Raw genomic sequence first — 25,923 nt, 5'->3', positions numbered from 1 at the left:
ACCATCCTGTTGCTCTGCACACCCGTCATCTTCTTTCCTCTTCATCGCTTGTGCAGATTCTGTACCAACGGGTAACGTGACACATGCGTCCATTTCCTCCTCTGCCTTGTCGACCTCCGCACTCCAACTGTTAGGTGCCTGTCGTGAGACCGCACCTGCCTCCGACACGGCTGTGCCTTGCTGTTGAATTACGGGCGATGATATGTGTTCCCTCCGTCCTGCCTTTTTGTGGCATTGAGCCGCCATGTGATCAAAAGACCCACACAATCTGCAAGTCTTCCTCTGTCCTGCATAATACACGAAGACCTGGGTTCTGAAGTCGTCCAATTGTACATACGAGGGAATCGGCTGTCGTAAAGTCATCTTCAGTGTAAAAGAACCTTCAGGCAACCCCACATACGGTCCATCTTTCCACACTCCCAATTCTGCTGCGTGGATCTTTCCATAATTTCGGAAAACCGTTACCACATCATGCTCTGTTGCTTGAAATGGCACATTCCTCACTTTAACCCACGTCACGTAGCTTGAAACATCATGAAGGCATACCTCCACTGCAGTGTTCACGGCCATCCACTTCTCATGATATTCGTTAACGATGCTGGTGTAGTAACTTGCATCCTTAAACTTGATGAAAATTCTAGTAACTCCGTTGAGTGCTACGCCATACAATTCCTCATTCGGTATGCCATATACTTCACCGATGATCGTTGGAAGTGACACCTGCATAGTTGAACCGGTAAGCGTGCCACAAACCAATTCAACACAGACTGTATTCACACAGCGACCATGTCGATCCGCCATTTTGATTGCTCAAAAACAGGAAAACTGCGCAGAAAACCAGCTGATTCAGGAGCGTCTGTGCAGCACGTCCACACGGCCCGAGAGCGATGGGGACAATTAATTTTTGGTTTTAGGACTCCGACTCAGGGTGTCCTTCCATCTTTGCTTTCGTTGGTTATGCTGTTGACTACTGTTTCACAACATTGTATCTATCTTGGATAGGCTATTAAAGACGACATGATTACTGGAGCCTATGAATGCATATGCCACATATATGTAATATATGCTCCCTACAGTGTACATAGTGTATAAAGTACTCAGTCATTATAACCTGTAAGTACACAACTTTGCCTCAGCATTTGAGATTTGAGGACGAATACTGAGTTTTGTTCACCAACAAGCTTAATTTTTCTTAATATATTTAGATACGTATCTAGTGTAATAACCATTTTAAAATACAGTGCTAATGTTTAATGTTTTCACCTTCCTAAACATATTTTAAGTATTCATTAAGTACTCAGGCTCACCCTCGGTAATAAAACACTATTGTGGAAACAATTTTATTTGGAACATGTGAACACACTCATAAAAGGCTGCCTTCCCTACCAGTGAATCAGGTAGCTAAGGGTTTGATGATTTCGGGGACCCATCGTCAAATCAGCACCTAGGTTCAGCCAATCATACTGTGGAACTGGCAATTGTGTAGGTGACGTGGACACCACTCATCTTTGTCATTTTCACCCAGCTGCTGGTTTAACACAGTTGTCCATTCTGTCTCTAGGCTGTGTCTTTGCCTTTGTTAAACGTGTTGTACATATACATTTCCAACTGTATATAGTGTACATACTTGTAAATACTTATAATCGCACTTGGTGAAGGAAAATACAATTCAAAGTCATCCAGCTGTGTTTGTTCTGCTCCTTGCTCCCATTTACACCCAGGATAACAGGCCTTATTGTTCCTGGGTTGTAATACACTTTAATGGAATCCATTACAATGGCACAGAGCAAGCACTCTGATATATCCCTTGACGGTGGTGATTCAGCATATTTATACAGGAAAGATCTCTAAATACACCTACAAGAGACATTTGCATGGCAATCTTTGAGGATTGCATTAATCTCGCTGATAGTCAGTAGCATCAGTCAGTTTGCCGAGTGAAATATTGGTACCTTGATGCCGAGAGTCGTTAAGGAAACCACAAAGGAGTCTCTATGCTGAGCCTGCGACTTTGACATTGATAGCTGTAGTACTATATGTACTGTAACTACTTAATTTATTTTTCTCAGAGCTGATGTGTGTTACGTGATAGGTAAGGGTGGTCTGGAAAAAGTTATAACAAGGTCAGCAGTGCTGCATAAAGTGAAGATAAGATAAGATAAGATTTCGTTCGGATTTTTAACCCCGGAGGGTTAGCCACCCAGGATAACCCAAGAAAGTCAGTGCGTCACCGAGGACTGTCTAATTTATTTCCATTGGGGCCCTTAATCTTGTCCCCCAGGATGCGACCCACACCAGTCGACTAACACCCAGGTACCTATTTGCTGCTAGGTGAACAGGACAACAGGTGTAAGGAAACGTGTCGAAATGTTTCCACCAGCCGGGAATCGAACCCGGGCCCTCCGTGTGTGAAGCGGGAGCTTTAGCCACCAGGCCACCGGGCCTGGAGTCAGCACTAAGTGTTGCAGTGGGATCAGCAGCCCAAGGTTTATCATCCAAGACAGTTAAATAGCTTAGCCCATTCTATAAACTTTACTGTTGAGTTTGAAGAAAATAACTCATTGCCTTTTCTAGATGTTTTTAATTATTAAGGGTAATAATGAATTCAAATTTAAAATTTACAGAAAACCTACAAATAACTGTTCCTATGTACACTATTATTCTTCCCATCAAGATAGAGTTGAACTGTCTGTTTTCTCATCAATGTTTTTGAGAGCTTTACGTATTTGTAGTCCAGAGTTCATAGATGAGGAAATATCCAAAATTTATGAAATAGCTAATGATTTGAAATACCCAGGAAACGTAATTGATAAATCTTTTAAAATTGCTAGAAATACTTTTTACAATCCAAAAAGGAACAACCAGCCTTATTCAACTAAAAATATGTTGGTTCTCCCTTACCATGAAAACTTGGTTGATATGCCTTCTCTTCAAGACTTTTAATATCAAAGTTGTATTTAAAAATCTTGATACAGTAAAAAAAAATTTTGATAAAGAATTCCCCCCAAAATGCTGATGGATGTGTCTATAAGATTCCTAGTAAAATTTGTGATAAAGTTTATTACGGTCAAACTGGTAAAAGTCTCGAACTAAGATTAAAACAACATAAATATAGCATTAGAACTGGACAAGATTCCAATGCCCTATTTATTCATGTGAGAGATTTTAACCAAAATCTCTCTTGTATCAAGCAAGTCCATGGCTGACAGAAATATAATTGAATCTTGTTTCATAAAAAGCAGTTTTGACAATGCTATGACTATTTCCTTTGGTTTATATAAATTAGATCCATTTATAATTAATAGAATTTTGGAAGAATTTAATAATACATTGGACAAATAATAAATTTTAAAATTCTTAATACTTGGGTAAAATAGTTTGTTTGAGTTGCGTGAAGGACCTGTCTAGTTTGGCCAGCGGTCGTCCTGCAGTGTTCTCTTTCTTATGAGTCGCACGTCAGGTGTTGCTTTGTTGTGCGATGTGATAGTGAGGTGTGGTCTAGACCCATTATATGCCTTCCTTTGATGCATTACTTTTATTGTTCGTTGACAATGTGAGTAGTCACGAAAGTGCTTGGAATTTCTCTATTCTTTCACAGTGGTTGTTTTGCATATTCTGAAATCATCTGTTTACTGTGATCTTATTGCATGTATATATATATATATATATATATATATATATATATATATATATATATATATATATATATATATATATATATATATATATATATATATATATATATGTTGTGCCGAATATGTAAAACTGGTCAATTAGCAGGAACTCATTTAAAATTAAGTCATTTCTGAAATTTTCTCTTTTACGTTTAAAGATATAATTTTTTCATTAATGTTAATGTAAAATTTTTTAATTTTTCACCAAAAGAATCTTAGAAAACTTACCTAACCTTATTATAAAAAGAGCAATTTATTTTAGCCTAACCCAACTGAATATATTTCAAATACGTTTACAATAATTTAGTACTAAACAAACACAATCAAATATATTTTTTTCGTTAGGTTCAGAATGATTTTGGCGAAATTATTGCATACCCAAATTTTCACTTGTCCTATATGGCAAGAGGAGCGTTGCTATTTAAGCCAAGATCGCAAGTTCTGCCTATTCGGCACGACATATATATATATATATATATATATATATATATATATATATATATATATATATATATATATATATATATATATATATATATACATATATATATATATATATATATATATATATATATATATATATATATATATGTGTGCGTGTGTGTGTGTGTGTGTGCTTGTGTGTGTGTGTGTGCTTGTGTGTGTGTGTGTGCTTGTGTGTGTGTGTGTGTGTGTGTGTGTGTGTGTGTGTGTGTGTGTGTGTGTGTGTTTATGTGTGTGTGTGTGTGTATGTGTGTACTCACCTAGTTGAGGTTGCAGGGGTCGAGTCCTAGCTCCTGGCCCCGCCTCTTCACTGGTCGCTACTAGGTCACTCCCCCCTGAACCGTGAGCTTTATCATACCTCTGCTTAAAGCTATGTATGGATCCTGCCTCCACTACATCGCTTCCCAAACTATTCCACTTACTGACTACTCTGTGGCTGAAGAAATACTTCCTAACATCCCTGTGATTCATCTGTGTCTTCAACTTCCAACTGTGTCCCCTTGTTGCTATGTCCCATCTCTGGAACATCCTCTCTTTGTCCACCTTGTCAATTCGTCTCAGTATTTTGTATGTCGTTATCATGTCCCCCCTATCTCTCCTGCCCTCCAGTGTCGTCAGGTTGATTTCCCTAGGCGCCCATATGCTGCAGCAGTTATTTGGTTGATGTGCGCTTCAGGAGATGTTCCTGGTGTTATACTCACTCCAAGATCTTTTTCCTTGAGTGAGGTTTGTAGCCTCTGGCCCCCTAGACTGTACTCCGTCTGCGGTCTTCTTTGCCCATCCCCAATCTTCATGACTTTGCACTTGGTGGGGTTGAACTCCAGGAGCCAATTGCTGGACCAGGTCTGCAGCCTGTCCAGATCCCTTTGTAGTTCTGCCTGGTCTTCGATCGAATGAATTCTTCTCATCAACTTCACGTCATCTGCAAACAGGGACACTTCGGAGTCTATTCCTTCCGTCATGTCGTTCACAAATACCAGAAACAGCACTGGTCCTAGGACTGACCTCTGTGGGATCCCGCTGGTCACAGGTGCCCACTCTGACACCTCGCCACATACCATGACTCGCTGCTGTCTTCCTGACAAGTATTCCCTGATCCATTGTAGTGCCTTCCCTGTTATCCCTGCTTGGTCCTCCAGTTTTTGCATTAATCTCTTGTGTGGAACTGTGTCAAACGCCTTCTTGCAGTCCAAGAAAATGCAATCCACCCACCCCTCTCTCTCTTGTCTTACTGTTGTCACCATGTCCAGTAGGTTTGTGACACAGGATTTCCCATCCCTGAAACCATGTTGGCTGCTGCTGATATCATTCTTTTCTAGGTGTTCCACCACTCTTCTGATAATCTTCTCCATGACTTTGCATACTATGCATGTCAGTGACACTGGTCTGTAGTTTAGTGCTTCATATCTGTCTCCTTTTTAAAGATTGGGACTACATTTGCTGTTTTCCATGCCTCAGGCAATCTCCGTTTCGATAGATGTATTGAATATTGATGTTATGGACCCATGGAGAGATGTTATCCGGCCCCATTGCCTTTGAGGTATCTAGCTCACTCAGAAGCCTCTTCACTTCTTCCTTGGTTGTGTGTATTGTGTCCAGCACTTGGTGGTGTGCCCCACCTCTCCGTCTTTCTGGAGCCCCTTCTTTCTCCTCTGTGAACACTTCTTTAAATCTCTTTTTGAGTTCCTCACATACTTCACGGTCATTTCTTGTTGTCTCTCCTCCTTCCTTCCTTAGCCTGATTACCTGGTCCTTGACTGTTGTTTTCCTCCTGATGTGGCTGTATAACAGCTTCGGGTTAGATTTGGCTTTCGCTGCTATGTCGGTTTCATATTGTCGTTGGGCTTCCCTTCTTATCTGTGCATATTCATTTCTGGCTCTACCACTGCTCTCCTCATTCTCCTGGGTTCTTTGCCTTCTATATTTCTTCCATTCCCTTGCACACTTGGTTTTTGCCTCCCTGCACCTTTGGGTGAACCATGAGCTCATCCTGTTTTTTTCATTAGTCCTATTACCCTTGGGTACAAACCTCTCCTCAGCCTCCTTGCACATTGTTGCTACATATTCCATCATCTCATTAAATGGCTTCCCTGCCAGTTCTCTGTCCCACTGAACCCTGGTAGAGGTTGGGTGAGTACCAAAACACAGTGAGATTGGTTGGGTTTGTGGGTAATGGCTTAGTGAGGCGTCTGAGACCGAGTGGTGAGACACACGTGGTCGTGGGTGGTTGGGTCTATGGGTTGAATGGCGTAAGCCTCACCGAGAACAGCCACACTGCCGCGAAGATATTCTAAGCTGGCTAACTTAAAATACACCCACAAAATACCACAACACCACAGGGATGAAAAAGAGCACTCAGGATGGCTTGGAGCTTGAATCACAAGCGATGAAGACTACTCACGTGGCTTGCTTGAGTACTGGGGTACAACAACTTGGTTAGTTGCTTGCTGGCTTATCTTGAACCTTCACACAGAATGGCTTGACAACCTCACACGATGAGCACAGCAGGGGTGGAAAGCTGGCTTGGCAACTCGGGTCAACCCCTCGGGAGTGATGCAAATAAGCAGATAAACACTAATACAAAGAGACTGACCAGTGAATGGTGTAGACGCTGGTAGGAGCTTGAGAGAGTAGCTGACTTGAGGTAGCAGGCTGGCTAGGTCGGCCTACTGGTGACACGAAATGGCCGTCTTGCTGGTCGAAAGAAATTATCAGTTTTACGCCCACACCGCTGGCACCATTTATCGTATGGATTCGTAAATGGAGATATCGAGGGTTGAAGGTAGACACACTTGTTGGATGGTAACGATATATTGTCAGACTGAGATGATGAGAAATGGAGCCCAGCCTCTGTCTGTCTTAGCCTGGATGTCTACGCCGACTGAGAGGGAGGCAGAGGTACGACCGTACACATACGCATCTCGTGAAGTCACACAAAGTCACAGGCCTAAAAGGGATCTCCTATCTAAAGCACATGGATGATACTAATATGCTATACAACACAGGGATCAGCAACTATGCTGACATATATGGGTGTGTGTATATGTGTGTGTGTGTGTGTATACGTGAGTATGTGTGTGTGTGTACTCACCTAATTATACTTACCAAATTGTAGTTGCAGGGGTCGAGGCTCAACTCCTGGCCCTGCCTCTTCACTGAGTGCTACTAGGTCCTCCCTCTCCATGTTCCATGAGCTTTATAATACCTCATCTTAAAGCTATGTATGGTTCCTGCCTCCACTACGTCACTTGCTAGGCTATTCCACTGCCTGACATCTCTATGACTGAAGAAATACTTCCTAACATCCCTTTGACTCATTTGGGTCTTCAACTTCCAATTGTGACCTCTTGTTTCTGTGTCCCATCTCTGGAACGTCTTGTCTCTGTCCACCTTGTCTATTCCACGCATTATTTTGTACGTCGTTATCCTGTCTCCCCTGACCCTCCTGTCCTCCAGTGTCGTCAGGCCGATTTCCCTTAACCTTTCTTTGTAGGACATTCCCTTTAGTTCTGGAACTAACCTTGTCGCAAACCTTTGCACTTTCTCTAATTTCTTGACATGCTTGATCAAGTGCGGGTTCCAAACAGGTGCAGCAAACTCCAGTATGTTCCTGACGTACACAATGTACAGTGTCTTGAACGATTCCTTACTAAGGTATCGGAATGCTGTTCTCACGTTTGCCAGGCGCCCATATGCTGCAGCAGTTATCTGGTTGACGTGTGCTTCTGGAGACATGCTCGGTGTTATACTTACCCCAAGATCTTTCTCCTTGAGCGAGGTTTGCAGGCTTTGGCCACCTAGCCTATACTTCTTCTGCAGTCTTCTTTGCCCTTCCCCTATCTTCATGACTTTGCATTTGGCAGGGTAAATTCAAGAAGCCAGTTGCTGGACCAGGTGTCCAGCCTTTCCAGGTCTCTTTGAAATCCTGCCTGAACCTCATCTGATTTGTTTCTCCTTATTAACCTCACATCTTGTGCAAACAGGGACACTTCTAGGTCTAACTCTTCCATCATGTCATTCACAAATACCAAAAATAGCGTTGGCCCTAGGGCCGACCCCTGTGGGACCCCGCTCGTCACAGGTGCCCACTGTGGTATCTCATCAGGTACCATGACTCGTTGTTGCTTCCCTGTCAGGTATGCTCTGATCCATTACAGTGTACTTCCTGTTATTTGCGCCTCATCCTCTAACTTCTGCACTAATCTCTTGTGAGGAACTGTTTCGAAGGCCTTTTTGCAGTCCAAGAAGATGCATTCAACCCACCCCTCTCTCTCGTGTCTTACTTCTGTTACTTTATCATAAAACTCCAGAAGGTTTGTGGCACAGGATTTGCCTTCCATAAATCCATGCTGGTTGGTGTTTATACTTTTGTTCCGTTCCAGGTGCTCCACCTCTCTCCTCCTGGTAATCTTCTCCATGACTCTGCATACTATACACGTCAGTGACACTGGTCTATAGTTTAGGGCCTCTTTTCTGTCTCCTTTTTTTAAAAATAGGAATTACATTTGCTGTCTTCCCTACCTCAGGTAGTTACCCAGTTTCAAGGGATATGTTGACGATTGTTGTTAGTGGCACACACAGCATTTCCGCTCCCTCTCTAAGGACCCACAGGGAGATGTTGTCCGGTCCCATTGCCTTTAAGGTATCAAGGTCCCTTAGCAGCTTCTTCACCTCCTCCTCAGTTGTGTGTATGTCATCCACCACTTCTTGGTATATTCCATGTTGGTGTCCCCCTCTCTTCTGTCTTCCCAGAGGCCTTCCTCTCTCCTCTGTAAATACTTCCTTAAATCTCATGTTGAGCTCCTCACATACCTCTTGATTGTTTCTTGTGAGTTCCCAACCTTTTTTCCTCAGCCTTATCACCTGGTCTTTGACTGTTGTCGTCTCCTAATGTGGCTATACAGCACTTTCGAGTCAGACTTGACTTTCGATACCTCCCTCAATATCTCTGCATACTCGTTTCTGGTTCTTCGTCTAATCTCCTTATTTTCTTGGGTCCATTGCCTCCTGTACCTTTCCAATTCTCTGGTGCCCTTAGTTTTTGCCTCCCTACACCTTCGGGTAAACCAAGGCGTGAAGGCTTACTCAGCCCTGTAACAACTTCAGACAGTACTACCAAGGCTGGCTCCTCCTCAGGAAAATTAATGAATAGAAAAAGAACAAAAACTGACAAACATAAACACTTTATTATTTAGAAAATTTAAAATATAAAACACTTAAATATGAAATATTGATCCTACCTTAAAGAAAATGAAAAATGAAAAATATAAATGATATCTGAATTCAACGCTAATATATATATATATATATATAAAACTTGGGTGTCTGGTGTTGGTGACACTGCGTGTTGTTGAAATCGTAGCCGTTGCCGATGATGGGGGGGGGTCGCAGGTGTTGGTGACAACCCACCGGCTCGTTCTTCACAGATTTTATAGCCGTCAATAATCCGTCCAGATGACAGGAAAGCAGGTTTTCTCCACTGCAGTGATGAGGGGTTATATCCTGTTACTTGCATACATAAACAGGTAAGTGGATCAGAATTTGGGACGTCTCAGAAGGTTAGTCCATCTCCTTCAATTCTACTCATTGATTAGCAGGTGACCCTCTCTGTCCTTTCAAGCTGTAAAGAGAGACAGATTACCCACTGCTTAAGAAATCACTCTCCATGATAAGTACAATACCTAAAAGATGTGGTGATTATTAAAACATTTTAACCTATCAAGACTGAAAGGACTAAGTTAATTATTGGTCAAAGGTGAAGCTTTCAACCAATAAGTCCACTAAAATTTGATCAGGCGTGTACCTACAGTAGTGTTAGGAGCTGTGAGTCGAGTGATTTACTGTTTGACCGGAGCCCCACACGTCACCTTTCGGGAGGGGGGGGAAGAGGGAGGGGAAGGGATAGCGGGAGCTAGACCGACCCTACCTTAACAAGCAGCCAGCTATCAAACTATCACTTTCGGGAGGGGAAAAAACGGGGGGGGAACATCTTGAGCTGGACTTACCCTACCTTAACAAGTAGCCGGCAAGGAAACTATTGTTACTATATACTCCCTCGCTACTCCTATCTATTGAACTTTTCCCTCACACAAGGACTCGCTTTGGTCTTCCCATTATTTTATTTCCCTTGGGAACAAACCTTCCCTCTGCCTCCTTGCATTTTGTTGTAATATATTCCATCATTTCATTTACTGACTTTCCTAGCAGTTCTCTGTCCCACTCAACCTCCTGCAGCAAGTTCCTCATACCTGTGTAGTCCCCCCCCTTTTATAGTTTGACTTTTCCCATTCAATTCCTGTTACCCTCTCCACTCGTAACTCTACTGTATAGTCAAAACTCAGAACCATGTGATCACTAGCTCTAAGGGGCCTCTCATAAGTGGTGTCCTCAATGTCTGAACTGCTCAGGGTGAACACAAGGTCCAGTCTTGCTGGTTCATCCTCCCCTCTCTCTCTGGTAGTGTCCCTGGCATGTTGATGCATGCAGTTTTCCAGTACCACATCCATCATCTTGGTTCTCTCTGTTCTGGGACACCCCTGTGGCTCCACGCTTTCACAATCGATCTCCCTGTGGCTGAAATCGCCCATAACCAGTAACTTTGAGTGAGCTCTTCTTGCCACCTCAGCCAGTGTGTCCAACATCGCTCTGTTATTCTCTTTGTATTCCTCTCTTGGCCTCCTGCAATTCTGTGGTGGGTTATACATCACTCCAATGGCTACTTTGTGTTTCCCAGAATGAATTGTACCTACTATGTATTCTCTTTCTCCAGTCTCGTCCATAGCATCCATTTCCTCAAATTCCCATCGTTTTTTTATGAGCATCTCAACCCCTCCGCCCCCTCTACTCCCTCTATCTTTCCTCAGGATCTGATATCCCGGTGGGAAGATTGCATCTGTTATTATCTCAGTGAGTTTCGTTTCTGTGACTGCTATGATGTCTGGGGATTTCTCATTGATTCTTTTGTGCCACTCCTCATATTTATTCGTTATTCCGTCTGCATTCGTGTACCAAACCTTCAGCTTCTTTTCTATCACTGTGGTCCTGGGAGAATATTGGGGTTTGGGGAGTGGGAGCCCTCATGGGGGCCTATGGCAGGTTATGTTGTGGGTGGGGTCAGAGTGCCCATAGGGGCCAGCTGTAGGGGTGAGGTTTGTGAAGTGGGGGTTGGGGGCAGAGGGAACAATGTGTGGGTTTTGGTTTAGATTGTTCAGTTGCGTTGGGGTTGTAGCGGTTGGAGCCCTTCTGCGGGATTTTCTAGGGGGTGTGTTTTCCCTTCCTCCTGGGTCTGGGTCCTGCTCATCTTCATCGTTTCCTCTCGTTCATCCTTCCGTCTTTGTAACCTCTCTTTCAGTATCATCCTTTCTGTACAGTCTATACAGTTATTTATATCTCTAATCTGTTTTAGTTTTTTTAGTTCCTCTTCTAAGTACTGTATCCTAGCTTCTGCAGCTAAGACTTGTAGCCCACACTTCCTGCTCTCTTCAGCTATCCAGCTATTCAGAGAGAGAGAGGAGGGTGGGGGAATGGCTATGGGAGAGAGAGTGTGTATGTGTGTGTGTGTGTGTGAATGTGTGTGTGTGTGAATGTGTGTGTGTGTATGTGTGTGTGTGTGTGTATGTGTGTGTGTGTGTGTGTGTGTGTGTGTGTGTGTGTGTGTGTGTGTATGTGTGTGTGTGTGTATATATATATATATATATATATATATATATATATATATATATATATATATATATATATATATATATATATATATGCAATAAGATCACAGTAAACAGGTGATTTCAGAATATGCAAAACAACCACTCTGAAAGAATAGAGAAATTCCAAGCGCTTTCGTGACTACTCACATTATCAAGGAACTATGAAAGTAAAGCATCCAGTGAGTTGTGCAAAGGACCTGTCCAGTTGGGCCGGCCCGTGTCAGGTGTTTAACCGTTGTGGGATCTGACAGTGAGGTGTTGGCCAGACCCCTTATATAGCTTCCTTGGATGCTTTACTTTCATACTTCCTTGATAATGTGAGTAGTCACGACAGCGCTTGGAATTTCTCTATTCTTTCAGAGTGGTTGTTTTGCATATTCTGAAATCACCTGTTTACTGTGATCTTATTGCATTAATGGATACCACACGACTCTTCAGAATGTTCTCGATAAGCTTTCCTAATCATATATCTTTTGTTTCACAGTTTTCTTCTGCACTGATCAAGTCCCACAAGTTAAAAATTCGACTTAAATGAACAAGTTCTGCCCAAGTCTCTTTTAAATTTTCTTGGGTAGAATAGTTTGTTGGTGAGTTGTGCAAATGACCTGTCCAGTTGGGCCGGTGCGCGTCAGGTGTTTAACCGTGAGTCATCAGGAGTTGTGCAATGATGCAAGGGAGCAACCAAAGCAGGGAGAGAGGTCTCATTGTAGCGTAGGTGTCACTGGCCGCGGTTAACCTTACCGAGTCTAAGGGTAACCGTGGCCGGTGACACCTACGCTACTCGGAGACCTCTCTCCCTGCTTTGGTTGCTCCCTTGCAACATTGCACAGCTCCTGATGACGCACTGAGAAGTGTGAAAGTACTTGAGCTAAAGATTTCCACCCCCTCCCCCTGGCTTGTCCTGCATAGTTAAGATCGCCCTTCTGCGATTGTTTGCATGTACATATATATTTATATATATATATATATATATATATATATATATATATATATATATATATATATATACATATATATATAATATATATATATTTATACATATATATATAATATATATATATATTTATATGTATATATATATATATATATATATATAATATACATATATATATATGTAATGTATATATTTATAATATATATTATATATATATATATATATATATATATATATATATATATATATATATATATATATATATATATATATATATATATATATATATATATATATATATATATATATATATATATATATATATATATACGTATATCCTTGGGTAGCGAGTACAACATCCAATTCTGCTGTATGCGCTACTGTTAATTAAGAATTGTGTTATCCCGTGGATTAAGGCGTCATGAGTTTTCATTCACAATGAGGCATGCCAAAGCAGCATGGGTTCGACTTCTTGACTAGTCACAGTGTTGTTACTGATCAATACCACTTGTTCGTGGGTACAATAATATATAAATATATATAATATATAAATATATATATATATATATATATATATATATATATATATATATATATATATATATATATATATATTTATATATATATTATATATATATATATATATATATATATATATATATATATATATATACATATATATATATATATATTATATATACATATTATATATATATATATATATATATATATATATATATATATATATATATATATATATATATATATATATATATATATATATTATTATTATTAACAAACTGGCCGATTCCCACCAAGGCAGGGTGGCCCGGAAAAGAAAAACTTTCACCATCATTCACTCCAACACTGTCTTGCCAGAAGGGTGCTTTACACCACAGTTTTTAAACTGCAACATTAACATCCCTCCTTCAGAGTGCAGGCACTGTACTTCCCATCTCCAGGACTCAAGTCCGGCCTGCCGGCTTCCCTGAATCCCTTCATAAATGTTACTTTGCTCACACTCCAACAGCACGTTAAGTATTAAAAACCATTTGTCTCCATTCACTCCTATCAAACACGCTTACGCATGCCTGCTGGAAGTCCAAGCCCCTCGCACAAAAAACCTCCTTCACACCCTCCCTCCAACCTTTCCTAGGCCGACCCCTACCCCGCCTTCCTTCCACTACAGACTGATACACTCTTGAAGTCATTCTGTTTCGCCTCATTCTCTCTACATGTCCAAACCACCTCAACAACCCTTCCTCAGCCCTCTGGACAACAGTTTTGGTAATCCCGCACCTCCTCCTAACTTTCAAACTACGAATTCTTTGCATTATATTCACACCACACATTGCCCTCAGACATGACATCTCCACTGCCTCCAGCCTTCTCCTCGCTGCAACATTCATCACCCATGCTTCACACCCATATAAGAGCGTTGGTAAAACTATACTCTCATACATTCCCCTCTTTGCCTCCAAGGACAAAGTTCTTTGTCTCCACAGACTCCTAAGTGCACCGCTCACCCTTTTCCCCTCATCAATTCTATGATTCATAGACCCATCCGCTGACACGTCCACTCCCAAATATCTGAATACATTCACCTCCTCCATACTCTCTCCCTCCAATCTGATATTCAATCTTTCATCACCTAATCTTTTTGTTATCCTCATAACCTTACTCTTTCCTGTATTCACCTTTAATTTTCTTCTTTTGCACACCCTACCAAATTCATCCACCAATCTCTGCAATTTCTCTTCAGAATCTCCCAAGAGCACAGTGTCATCAGCAAAGAGCAGCTGTGACAACTCCCACTTTGTGTGTGATTCTTTATCTTTTAACTCCACGTCTCTTGCCAAGACCCTCGCATTTACTTCTCTTACAACCCCATCTATAAATATATTAAACAACCACGGTGACATCACACATCCTTGTCTAAGGCCTACTTTTACTGGGAAATAATTTCCCTCTTTCCTACATACTCTAACTTGAGCCTCACTATCCTCGTAAAAACTCTTCACTGCTTTCAGTAACCTACCTCCTACACCATACACTTGCAACATCTGCCACATTGCCCCCCTATCCACCCTGTCATACGCCTTTTCCAAATCCATAAATGCCACAAAGACCTCTTTAGCCTTATCTAAATACTGTTCACTTATATGTTTCACTGTAAACACCTGGTCCACACACGCCCTACCTTTCCTAAAGCCTCCTTGTTCATCTGCTATCCTATTCTCCGTCTTACTCTTAATTCTTTCATAATTCTACCATACACTTTACCAGGTATACTCAGCAGACTTATCCTCCTATAATTTTTGCACTCTCTTTTATCCCCTTTGCCTTTAAACAAAGGAACTATGCATGCTCTCTGCCAATCCCTAGGTACCTTACCCTCTTTCATACATTTATTAAATAATTGCACCAACCACTCCAAAACTATATCCCCACCTGCTTTTAACATTTCTATCTTTATCCCATCAATCCCGGCTGCCTTACCCCCTTTCATTTTACCTACTGCCTCACGAACTTCCCCCACACTCACAGCTGGCTCTTCCTCACTCCTACAAGATGTTATTCCTCCTTGTCCTATACACGAAATCACAGCTTCAATATCTTCATCAACATTTAACAATTCCTCAAAATATTCCCTCCATCTTCCCAATACCTCTAACTCTCCATTTAATAACTCGCCTCTCCTATTTTTAACTGACAAATCCATTTGTTCTCTAGGCTTTCTTAACTTGTTAATCTCACTCCAAAACTTTTTCTTATTTTCAACAAAATTTGCTGATAACATCTCACCCAGTCTCTCATTTGCTCTCTTTTTACATTGCTTCACCACTCTCTCAACCCCTCAATTTTTCTCCATATACTCTTCCCTCCTTGCATCACTTCTACTTTGTAAAAACTTCTCATATGCTAACTTTTTCTCCCTTACTACTCTCTTTACATCATCATTCCACCAATCGCTCCTCTTCCCTCCCGCACCCACTTTCCTGTAACCACAAACTTCTGCTGAACACTCTAACACTACATTTTTAAACCTACCCCATACCTCTTCGACCCCATTGCCTATGCTCTCATTAGCCCATCTATCCTCCAATAGCTGTTTATATCTTACCCTAACTGCCTCCTCTTTTAGTTTATATGTATATATGTATGTATATATGTATATATATATATGTATATATATGTATATATATGTATATATATATGTATATATATATATGTATCAATAACAATCCAGTTATCGGAGAGATTGCATAGACACTGCTTTCGGGGATGACAAGGCTCGTTAACAACTCCTTGGCTGGTCTGATTCCTGACAAAATTAAACATTTCGTTTTTTGGTGCATCACTTTGTGCCCTTAAAAAGAAGGATGGAGGAGTTAGGCCCATTGCCGTGGGTAGCACTCTTCGCCGCCTCGTTTCCAAAACTGCTTTCCGAAGTATTGGCACAGAGGCGGCCATGATGCTTCAACCAAGCAGCGGTTCATGCAACGAGGGAGTATATCATCAACAGCCAAGGCCGGGTCACCACTACTTGGAAAAGACCCGGGCCGGGAGAGTACCGGCGAATAAAAAAAAAAAATCAACAACTGCCTCAGGACAGTGCAGTGGTGAAATTAGATTTCAAGAATGCATTTAATCTCCTGAAAAGAGACGTGGTATTAACAGCTGTACAAGAGCATTTTCCTTGTCTCTTCCCTTTTGTTTCAGCTGGATACAGAAGGGAATCAATGCTCCTGTTTGGAGAACATGAAATCAGGTCACCAGAGGGTGTGCAGCAAGGGGATCCTCTCGTACCATTTCTCTTCTGTATAGCGTTTAGAGAAATCACTGTGAGGTTGACCAGTGAGCCAAACATCTGGTTTCTGGATGATGACTCGCTGACAGGTACAAAGGAATCCCTGCTAGATGACCTTGTATAGATGAGGACACGGGGACAGGAAATGGGACTCATCCTGAATCCATCCAAATGTGAAATCATCTCAGTCAATCAACAAGTGATAGATGAAGCGAGATCAATGCTCCCCACAAATAGCGTCTTGCTTGGAACAACTTTGGGAATTGATGTCATTGACTAAATTCTCATGGAGAAACTGGACGACTTGAGGAGGATGGAACAACGAATAGGCAGTCTTGACAGCCATGATGCCTTGTATCGTCTCACGAAGTGCTTGAATCTGCTCAGGTTAACATATTTTATAAGATATGCACCCTCACATAATAACCCTACACTGCATGAATACGACTGTAACTTGAGGTTTGTCTTTTACGAAAGTACTTAACCTTACTCAAGAAGATGGGCAATGGAACAAAGCTACACTTTCAATCAGACTAGGAAGTATTGGTGACTTCAATGCATCACAGATTATACTACCTGCTTTCCTGTCAGGAAAGAAGGTAGTACAATCTGTGATGCAGGTAAGATGTCCTTGAACATCTTAGGTGGTGGTGGTTCAGCAGGGAGGGGGTGGTGGGGGATTCAGCAGGGATGGGATGGTGAGGGGGTTCAGCAGGAACGGGATGGTGAGGGGCTCAGCATGGACGGGGTGGTGGGGGTTCAGCAGGGAGGGGGTGGTGGGGGTTCAGCAGGGATGGGATGGTGAGGGGGTTCAGCAGGGACGGGATGGTGAGGGGCTCAGCATGGACGGGGTGGTGGGGGTTCAGCAGGGATGGGGTGGTGGGGGTTCAGCAGGGATGGGATGGTGAGGGAGTTCAGCAGGGAGGGGGTGGTGGGGGGTTCAGCAGGGATGGGATGGTGAGAGGCTCAGCATGGACGGGGTGGTGGGGGTTCAGCAGGGAGAGGGTGGTGGGGGGTTCAGCAGGGATGGCATGGTGAGGGGGTTCAGCAGGGACGGGGTGGTGAGGGGCTCAGCAGGGAGGGGGTGATGGGGGTTCAGCAGGGATGGGATGGTGAGGGGGTTCAACAGGAACGGGGTGGTGAGGGGTTCAGCAGGGACGGGGTGGTGAGGGGTTCAGCAGGGACGTGGTGGTGGGTGTTCAGCAGGGATGGGGTGGTGGGGGTTCACTAGGGAGGGGGTGGTGGGGGGTTCAGCAGGGAGGGGGTGGTGGGGTTCAGTAGGGAGGGGGTGTTGGGGGGTTCAGCAGGGAGGGGGTGGTGGGCAGAGTTAGGTTGGCCGGTTGATGGCATCAGGATTGTCCTCATTTGTTACAGTACAACTAATTAAAAGTCCGGTCTGGGAATTCCAATCCTGTCTGGTTCTATTTCTCGTGTTAAAAAACGCACACACACACACACACACACACACACACACACACACACACACACACACACACACACACACACACACACACACACACACACACACGATGGGAGGAATAGACTCTGAAATGTCCCTATTCGCAGATGATGTGAAGTTGATGAGAAGAATTAAATCGGATGAGGATGAGGCAGGACTGCAAAGAGACCTGGACAGGCTGGACATGTGGTCCAGAAACTGGCTTCTCGAATTCAATCCTACCAAATGCAAAGTCATGAAGATTGGGGAGGGGCAAAGAAGACCGCAGACAAAGTATAGGCTAGGTGGACAAAGACTACAGACCTCACTCAGGGAGAAAGACCTTGAGGTGACCATAACACTGAGCACGTCACCGGAGGCACACATCAACCAAATAACTGCTGCAGCATACGGGCGCCTGGCAAACCTGAGAATAGCGTTCCGATACCTTAATAAGGAATCGTTCAAGACACTGTACACTGTGTATGTTAGGCCCATACTGGAGTATGCAGCACCAGTCTGGAACCCACACCTGGTCAAGCACGTCAAGAAGTTAGAGAAAGTACAAAGGTTTGCAACAAGGCTAGTCCCAGAGCTCAGGGGAATGTCGTACGAGGAAAGGTTGAGGGAAATCGGACTGACGACACTGGAGGACAGAAGGGTCAGGGGAGACATGATAACGACATACAAGATACTGCGGGGAATAGACAAGGTGGACAGAGATAGGATGTTCCAGAGAGGGGACACAGAAACAAGGGGTCACAACTGGAAGCTGAAGACTCAGACGAGTCACAGGGACGTTAGGAAGTATTTCTTCAGTCATAGAGTCGTCAGGAAGTGGAATAGCCTAGCAAGTGAAGTAGTGGAGGCAGGAACCATACATAGTTTTAAGAAGAGGTATGACAAAGCTCAGGAAGCAGAGAGGGAGAGGGCCTAGTAGCGATCAGTGAAGAGGCGGGGCCAGGAGCTGAGTCTCGACCCCTGCAACCACAATTAGGTGAGTACAATTAGGTGAGTACACACACACACACACTCACACACACACACAACACACACACACACACACACGCACACACACACTCCCAAACCTATATTTACTCAATTTGGTTGCAGGAGTCGATCCTTAGCTCCTGGCCCCACTTTTCGTTCCTGTTTTTAAAACTATGTTAATAGTCTGCCTCCACTACATATTCCTCGAGGTCATTTCACTTCCCCGACCACCTGAGACTGAAGAAATACTTTCTGACATACCTGTGGGCCGTCTGCGTCTTTAACTTTCTACTGTGCCCTCGAGAACCTGTTTCCTTCCTTCCTTACCCTGTTAGGTCCACTGAGTACTCTGAGTTTACCATGTCTAACCTGGTTCTTCTGTTCTCTTGTGTAACTAGATTAAATTCCCTTAACCTCTCCTCGAAGCTCATGCCTCTGACCAGTGTGTGTGTGTGTGTGTGTGTGTGTGTGTGTGTGTGTGTGTGTGTGTGTGTGTTTGTGTGTACTCACCTACTCATCTGTATGTGGTTGCAGCTGTGTAGTCTCAACTCGAGGCCCTGGTCGCTACTAAATCCACTCTGTCCCTACTCCAAGACACTTATCATGCCTTTTCTTGAAGCTAATTATGCATCTTGCTTCTACTACCTCACTCTCCAGATTGTCCCACTTCCAGACAACTTTAAGGCTTGAGAAACACTTCCTAACAGCCCTATGACTCGTCTAAGTTTTTAATTTCCAGTTTTGTCCTCTTGTCTCTGCATCCCATCTCTGGAACATTCTGGCCCTGTCCACCTTGTCAGTTTCTCTTAGTTTTTTTTTTTTTTTTTATTCGCTGGTACTCTCCCGGCCCGGGTCTTTTCCAAGTAGTGGTGACCCGGCCTTGGCTCCCTATCTGGGGAGTGTCTCGAGACATAAGTCTCCCATGGGAGGCGGTACAAATACCCCCTCATCTTTGGGACCAACTGTCCCTAGGCCTAGCCACATTCCCCGCCCTCACGGGGCTCGTAGGGAGAAGCTAGGCCTCTGGTCTGCCATCTGCCCCGCCCCAAAGGGGCTCGTGGGGATGGCAGTCTTATGAGCTGCAGATGGCAGCAAGCTCAGGCCTTTTCTCTTAGTATTTTATGCATCGTTATCATGTCCCCCCTATCCCTCCCGTCCTCCAACATCATCAGGTTGAGTTCCCTTTACCTCTTTCGTCATAGGACATACCTTAAGGGGTCATGGAACACTGAGTATTTTACTCCTATCTTTATAGTCATTAGTGTAAGTTCGTCTTGTTTGAGCAAAGGCCTGATATTGGACGTGGTTTTAACCTGGGATTACCATACTGATTTCTTTCAGCTTAATTACTTTAAGCTCCCTTGTCTTTCATGGATTCCGTGTAATTCATTAAATTAGAGTTTAGTACCGTCTATTATTCTCAATACTGCAGCTTCCTTCCTCACTTCAAACAGTCTAGCACCCTTGACACGCTCTGTCATAATTCGTCTTAACCTGTAGAGGAAGCGTCTCTTTTCTTATCTGCAGTAGTTTGCATCTTCTTTTCCTTTTGCTTAGTGGAATGTGCCTTTAGCATTCCTCTAGTGCCAGAGAATTAATCTTTTCCAGAAATTGGTTTGGATCCATGACATTCCAAGTTATTCAAAATAATTTCCCAGCACGTTTCGTTAAGGATATGATTGACTTGATCCCCGTTGATGTTCTCGTTGTTAAAGTTGAATTTGGTGGAAATACCCTCATGACTGTTTACGTTTTAGTGGTCAGTACCCATGGACATGCGGGTCTGATCTTCGATTAATAAGCTGTCAACTGAATTAATTGTCATTAACACGGTTATATTGTGTATCAGATCATCATTATTCGTAAATGTAAGGTCAAGGGATCTTGTAGTCTTGGCTCCACGATTTGCTGGCTTAAGGTGAATTGATTACAGAGTTTCAGTAGTTCATTAATGTGAGAAAGTTCGTCTGAGCTGCCTCCTTAAATTATCTTCCACATTACCTTGAGACGATATCACTTAATATCATATTGCGAACTTCCTTATTAATAGCTAAATTAAGCAAGTCCGACTATACAATATTATCTGGGGGCCACATATAAAGTTACCATATGGAATCATGTTAAATTAACGCACATAACAAAATTATTTAATATATTAGGTGTCACAGTGCGAGAATATTGAAGCATTTATGCAACAACTGGTGTCTGGTTAACCCGAGCTGCCTTAGTGTATGTCACGTGACCTACCTTATGTCAGGCCCCTTCCACTCACAACTGCAGTAGCAGCTTGTCTTCAACTCATGGTACATCTCGGGAACTCTCTTGTAAGAGAGCTTCGTTCCTTTGATAAACATTAAAGGTGCTCAAAGTGGACATACATGTATCTCACGTCCCGTTGTGAATTACTTTGTTAAACACCCAGGGGGTCTGAAGAACCCCGTGAAGTTATATTGAAACTCAGTGTGAATGGTGAAATTATCTTAAGGTCATGTATATAGTTCTCTGTAAATTATATCGCACTCGTAAGATACGAGAGAAAAGCTAATATTTGATCTGTGATTTGTTTATAAGAAACAATATGACAATTAAACGGGCTTTGAAATTTAACTTGTGAATTATGATTCCCTAAGAAAAGAAGTAGTAAGAAATTTTATTATTGGACCTAGACCTCTTTTTCAGTAAAATGGAGGATGATAGGTGGGCAATAAATGTCTTGCTCTGAAATCACGAAGCTACAAGACATTTGGAGCTGTAGCTGAAAGATTCTTTCAGATAATATTCATTTTCAACTTCAGGTCCTTGAACTGTTGGGAAGTTGTTTCTAGAGGCTTATGTTTATCTATAATAACAAGGTCTTGGTTCTTAGTTTTCATTGCTGAAACTTCAACAAAATCATTTGACATACAATAAAAATCCCCCGTTGACTGTTGTTTCGGTCACATCTAATTATGTTGTACCCAGGTGTCTATATTTCATCATCAAAGTGATCCTTCGTATGGGTTTCTGTGAAAGTTGCGAACATTGACTCTATGGGGAGTCCACTAGTAAGTGGTATTTTGTTGTCGTTGAATGGTTTAAGTCTCTGTATCTTTGCAAAAGTAAATGTTGCATTGCTTATTTGTTGCTGGAGATTTTTTCGTTGTCATTAATATCTGTCGTACTGAGATGGACGTCAATGACTGTGCCTCCAATCCAGCAAGGTTTTAAGTTTTTGCAATAATTTTTTTTATTGGCACTAAAATATATCTTGTCATTGAAAGTTTACGTTACCGTGGTTTGTTGGGGGGTTGTAGCTCGTGGTCGCTTTCAAATGGTATTCAGGTAAGTTTGTGTTGTTTTTTTTTTTTTCAAATAACAATGTTTAATATATTTCAGGTTGAAAAAGATTTGCAGGAGGCAGAACATGTGCCTTTCCTCGTGAGATCCAGGCATATTTTCGATTTGTGTGTGCCATTCGTTTCTCCAGACATTCCATGCCTAGAGACACCACAAACACTGAAATTTGCATTTCTTCTTCCTGTTGCCTGGGATTATATGGGATGGGAAGACAACTTTCGAAATTTCTTGAACTGCACCTGCACCAGCACCATTTTCAGAAACAGAACCACCACTAGCTGTTCCTAGAGCGGAACTGTACCAGTACCATCTTTAGAAGCAGCACTCGAATCAGCAACAGTACCAGCTGAAGTATTACAAGGAGCTATAAAAAATTTCTAGACTTCAGTCATTTTCACCCAGGCAGCTCACGAAAGTTTGATTTTTTTTGTATATCTAGATCTGTATCAGAAGTAGCAACAATACCAGCTGAATGTAACAGTCTCCCACCTTCTTTTGTCTATCTTACAGATCCTAAAGCACTTTTCCTTGTTCAGTATCATTGCTGGATATGATGGAGCTGTCAGCACTTGACACTTGCTACATACAACCATTATTTATGTATCTTCTAAGTTGTTGCAAGTTTTACAGAAAAATGTTAAGACTTAGCGTCAAAGTACTGGCGATATTTGTCAACAACCGGTATTTATGCCACCTGTGTGGGGGTTAGTTCGGGTGGTCAGCTTGGTTTAACTTACCTACACTATCCAATCACTACACTTCCCTATACCGGTCCATTCCTCACTTCTTTCAGTACACTATGACACTTAGGTTTTACTGTACGTTTAACAAAAAGGGTACTTATATATACACTATGTTTTATAAGATTATAGGCTGGTACTTTCACTGACTGCGTGGTTTATTATTCCTTAGACCTAAGCAGTGAGGAGTGCTCATTCCTGGAGTATACCTGGAGAGAGTTCCGGGGGTCAACGCCCCCGCGGCCCGGTCTGTGACCAGGCCTCATGGTGGTTCAGAGCCGTGTATATTTTTATACTTCACTAGTACGGTTGTCTCGCTGGTTTTGATTGGTTATTCACTGATAACATTAGTTTCACTGTGGTTGCCTCATTTATTCTTTTGTTTATATAATTAATTTAACTGCAGACACTTCCTTGAGTGGCATCACTTGCTTCCCGATACAGTTGATTTGAAGTCGGCAGTTTCTTGGCACAAGATCCCCGTAACCACTTCAGGAACTACAGCGTAATCATTCACTTCACTACTGTCAATTTTTCACAGCTATAGCAAGCGAAAGTCCGAAGCTACATTAGAAAGAAACAAAGAGCTCGCACACATACACCCACACACATGCCCTCCCACACGTATACACACGCCAGCACACACGCACACACAAAAGTATGCACTGCCTCTTGGCACGTAAAAAATCAGTGCGCAGTAAACTTAATGACGTTAAAGTATGAATGGGCTTAAGAAAGATGGAGCTTCTGGAGGTGGCCTTGGTCAGGTAAGCGACCACGTGTCGCCTGAAATTCAGTGATCCGTAGCTGATTAGGCTTCTGCTGCTCTATTGGAGATTAGTTTTACACCCTATTTAAAATTCAGAGATTCACTGCCTTGTGTTCTAAGGCGGTAGTACCCATACTGGTATTCGCAATTCACTAGACATCACACAGTGTATACCATGAAGATAGCACACAGTGTATACCATGAAGATAGCACACAGTGTATACCATGAATAAAGGGAGCACACAGTGTATCAACGTTACCAGCAGTTGCCACGTAGTAAATATTGACTCTCAGTAATATTAACAAACTTTCTTCTCCATTCATGTGACATTTGCTGGTAGTTATTGCCTTACTTTTTCCCTCTCACTTTCCTCCTCTGCGTTCTCTCCATTTTCCTCCTTAATTCTTCTTTCTCTTTCCTCCTCTCTCCCATTCTTCTGCCCTGCCATTTGCCTCATCTCTACCCTTCTCCTTTCACTCTCACTCATAAATATTAGAAGATCCAGCATTAAGAGACAAGTATGATTAAGTGCTTTTTTCTGTCGTATGGAAGGATTACAGTTTTCTCTTTTTTTCTTTTCTGCAGGTGAGTGTAGTAGCTATATCCTGCTAAGGTCACCCCCACAGTGGTCCCTGTGTGTAGTGGCCAAGACCACTCCTGGAAGACCACATCACTAAGATCACACGTAGAAGACCAAATCACTAAGACCAAGCTGGGGAGACCACAACATCAAGACGTCACTTGGGAGACCATACCATGAAAGCCCAGCCTGGGAGACCACGTCACTAAATCTACTCCTGGGAGGAAAAAAAAAATCAGCAAGACTTCTCGGACATCACATCTGGTAGACCACACTAACGAGATCACACGTCTGGGAGATCACATCACCAAGACCACGGCCTGGAAACCACACCTCAGACATACCGCACAGCTGTGACATCACTGAAACTTGTCTTGCATAACACACGCCAACGAGACCACAGGTCTGAAAGACCACACGCCTTGGTGACCACACGTCTAAATTATCAGACACCCGAGATACCGCATACCTTGGAGTTCAAACACCTGATCACACCCTCACGCCCACACCTAAGATGGGCGGCACTCAGGGCCTGATGTTCCTACTGCTAGGCGTCCTGATCACCTGCTTAAGTGAGTACCTTTGCTGCTCGTATTTTAGTACTCTTAGGTTTTCTTAGGTACCATCAATTCCTTAGGTTATAAATATTTCTTTCAGATACCACCAGTTCCTTAGGTTACCGACAGTTCCTTAGGTTATCGACAGTTCCTTAGGTTACCACCAGTTGCTTAGTTACCCTCAGTTTCTTAGACGGGAACTTTGAAAGGCAGTATAAAAGTTGATAGCTTTAGTAGAGGAACATTTAACAGGATGGCATTTATCTCAAATATGACAAAAATAGCATTGTTAGTTTGTCATCAGTGTTAATTCAGTACATTTGTTTTCTTAAATAGTAGCCAGAGTGCTACTTTTTCTTCTACAAAGGAATCCAGTGGGAGTTTGATGTAAATGGTTTAAAAAACAGACAAGCTGAAGAATGAGACACTTGTGGAACATTTAGGAATCTTTATTGAGGAAACGTTTCGGCAGCCAGTGGCTTCTTCAGTCCAGTACAGAGAAGAATGGAGAAAGATGAGAAGGAGTTTGAGGTAAATAGTCCCTCAGCTGGAGTCGATGTGTTCAGTCTATCTCTGTCTGTTCCTCTCTCTCTCTCTATCTCTCTCTCTCTCTCTCTCTCTCTCTCTCTCTCTATCTATCTATCTATCTATCTCTCTCTCTCTCTTTCAGTTGTAGTGTTTCTTATTTGGTCTCTGTTCCCTCCTATGTTGGTGGGTTGAGTGACCTTTGTTAGTAACTGACCTGTGTGAAATCATCCGTGGGTAGAGAGACCCCCCCCCCTCTTTCCCCTCTCTGAAATGTGTGGCCTGTGAGTGAGTAGAGAATTCTTGTGTTTAAGTAAAAGTCTCGCAAGTAATACCACTATCAGCAAAGATGACGACTTCTAAGGAGGAATACTTTAATATTTGT

At 42.5% G+C, this 25,923-nt stretch overlaps 1 long non-coding RNA gene across 1 annotated transcript in view; it reads left to right on the top strand.

The window, feature by feature from the left end:
• LOC138852310 (uncharacterized) overlaps positions 1–25,174 on the top strand; it is a 646,685-nt gene extending 621,511 nt beyond the window's left edge. Inside the window, exon 3 of the long non-coding RNA XR_011391639.1 lies at positions 24,462–25,174. This is a non-coding gene — a long non-coding RNA (uncharacterized lncRNA). The remainder of the gene's footprint in view (positions 1–24,461) is intronic.
• Positions 25,175–25,923: the final 749 nt, after the last annotated feature.

This window comes from Cherax quadricarinatus, chromosome 6, assembly GCF_038502225.1.
Source record: "Cherax quadricarinatus isolate ZL_2023a chromosome 6, ASM3850222v1, whole genome shotgun sequence".
NCBI lineage: Eukaryota > Metazoa > Arthropoda > Malacostraca > Decapoda > Parastacidae > Cherax > Cherax quadricarinatus.
The sequence above is the reverse complement of the archived record's forward strand: the minus strand, read 5'-3'. Positions and strand labels throughout refer to the sequence as shown.